Source organism: Zootermopsis nevadensis, unplaced genomic scaffold, assembly GCF_977971745.1.
Source record: "Zootermopsis nevadensis isolate Lab colony 2312 unplaced genomic scaffold, Znev_1.0 Znev_ptg000238l, whole genome shotgun sequence".
Classification (NCBI taxonomy): Eukaryota; Metazoa; Arthropoda; class Insecta; order Blattodea; family Termopsidae; genus Zootermopsis; species Zootermopsis nevadensis.
In genome coordinates, this window is record NW_028259366.1 from 50001 (window position 1) to 52500 (window position 2500).

General features: G+C 50.0%; 1 pseudogene; it reads left to right on the forward strand.

The window, feature by feature from the left end:
* LOC147870576 (large subunit ribosomal RNA) overlaps positions 1 to 2500 on the forward strand; it is an 8609-nt pseudogene that overhangs the window by 3842 nt on the left and 2267 nt on the right.

Genomic DNA, 2500 nt, shown 5'->3' on the forward strand with positions numbered 1-2500 from the left:
TGATAGGCGAACCAGTGGAGGTTTCCCAACCTTCCACGGCTAGCCTGAGTGGCGGTGACCATTTTAATGAGGATCGAGCGAGTAATAACTCGTCTGCAATCCACTCCCACAATGATATTGAGGCTGAGGCAATGTGGAGAGAAGGGCTCGTCGCATCGCTCTTGGCTTGGGAAACCAATGAGTGCCCTAAGGATGCAGCGGAGGTCATTAGGAAAATAATGCAGGCAACCGATCTCTGTCGTTCACAGGAAACGATGAATGAGATATATTTGATTGTCCTGGAGTACTTGGGATCGAAGGCCACACCCAGTACCGCCTCTGGTCGATCAAGGCCCAAGGCCAGCAATGGCAAGTCACGGAAAAGGGCTCAAAAGAGATATATGTATGCAAGGACCAGAGACCTCTATGATAAAAATCCTGGTCTCCTTGCAAAGCATGTAAGAATGGGCACTGATCATACTGCCCAAACGGGAGCGGAGTTAGACCGAGGAGAAATAAAACTCCTATATGACAGCTTGTGGGGAACCAAGCCTTGTCTACGTCTAACTGATCCTGTCGCTCCCCAGGAACCAGTTTCTTTGGATATGTTCCTGGGAGCCTTGAAACCCGAAGAGGTGCGCTTACGGGTTGGCAGGATAAAGGGGTCGACCGCTCCAGGCCCTGATGGAATAAAAAGGGGCGCACTGGCCACGTGGGCCAGTCAAAAGGTACTAAGTGCGTTTTATAATCTGATCCTTATTACTGGCTACCTACCAACAGCTTGGAGCCAGAACCGCACCACGCTCATCCCCAAGGAGGGGAAAGACAAAACTAAGGTTTCGGACTACCGTCCGATTACTATTAGTTCCCTCCTTAGTCGTGTCTTCTGGGGAATTATGGATCAGAGACTGAGGTCAGTGGTGCGGCAGAACCCTAGACAGAAAGGGTTCGTAGCGGAGGCGGGTTGCTTCGCTAATATGCAGATTTTAACGGAGCTAGTGAGGAGAATGAAATCCAACAGCGGAGGCGTTGCTATCCAGTTGGATGTCTGTAAGGCTTTTGATACTGTTCCTCATGAAGCCTTAGGTCCGGCCCTTGCCAGGAAGGGCATTCCGAAATTCTTTGTGGACCTAGTGGTGAGCTCCTATCATGGGGTTGAGACCTCCATCTCACACCCCAGCGGCGACATTAAGATCTCCCTCCAGAGAGGTGTCAAACAGGGGGACCCTCTATCACCAATCCTTTTCAACCTGGTTATGGAGGCTTTGTTGGAGGATCTGGAGGCCATGCCAGGCTATGAGATCGAGGACAAGAATATTTCTTGTCTTGCCTTCGCGGATGACCTATTTCTCATTGCATCCGACGCCCCGAAGGCTCAAGATCTACTAGACCGTACCGTCGAATATCTTGGGGCACTGGGGATGAGTATATCCACCAGCAAGAGCTTAGCGTTTGAAATTAGGAAGCTCAAAGACTCCTGGGGTCTGGTAGATCCTGGCATGGAACGGCATGGTGAGAAGTTGCCCAGCATACAGGCTGGTGACAACCTCACCTATCTGGGAGTGCAATACTCGCCTTGGAGCGGTATAGATGTTGGTCTTGTTCGCACGAACTTGACTAACACACTCTCGAGGCTAAGCAAGCTACCCCTGAAGCCTCACCAGAAGCTTTGTCTTCTACAAAAGCACCTAGTGCCCCACTACCTGCATCAGCTGGCGTTAGCCGTCCCAGCTGTCTCCATCTTGAAGAAGATGGACCAGGAGCTGCGGGTAGCAATCAAGGAATTTATGCACTTGCCTGCAAGTATCTGCAATGGGCTGATATATTGCGGCAAGGGAGATGGGGGCCTAGGCTTTCCTAAGCTTGAGGAACTGGTTACCAGGATAAGTCTTGGTACCGGTCTTAAATTCTCTAATTCGAGCGACCCTGCTATAAGAGCCCTCTTAGGTTGCGCTAGTTCGACTGCAAATCTCCATCGACTAGCGGCTTCAGTAAGATTACCTTATCCTTATACACAAGGTGACTTACGCAAACGCAAAAATCGCATGATAAAAGAGGAGCTTCAGAGATGGTCTGATTTAATTGCGCAGGGCCGCTCGGTGAAATCGTTTGCTGGTGACAAAGTGGGGAACTCTATTTTCTATAACCCCACACTGTTGAAGCCATGTCGCTTCATCACTGCGCTGCAATTGCGCACTAATACTGCAGGCAACAGAACAGCTTTAAACAGAGCTGTGCCACAGGCGGATGTGTCGTGCCGCAAATGTGGAGCCAGAAAGGAGACGCTGGCCCACATCTTAGGTGAGTGTATTCACACCAAAGCGGCAGTCATTCGTCGCCATAATGAGATTAGGGACCTCATTATGGACAAGATAATGTTAAACGACAAAACTGTAGAAGTAACTAAAGAGCCGGAACTCCAGAGTGAGAAAGGGAAACTCAAACCCGACTTGGTCGTTAAGAACCAGTCTGGGGTCTTTGTGGTCGACGTTACTGTCCGCCATGAAGATGGGGAGTACCT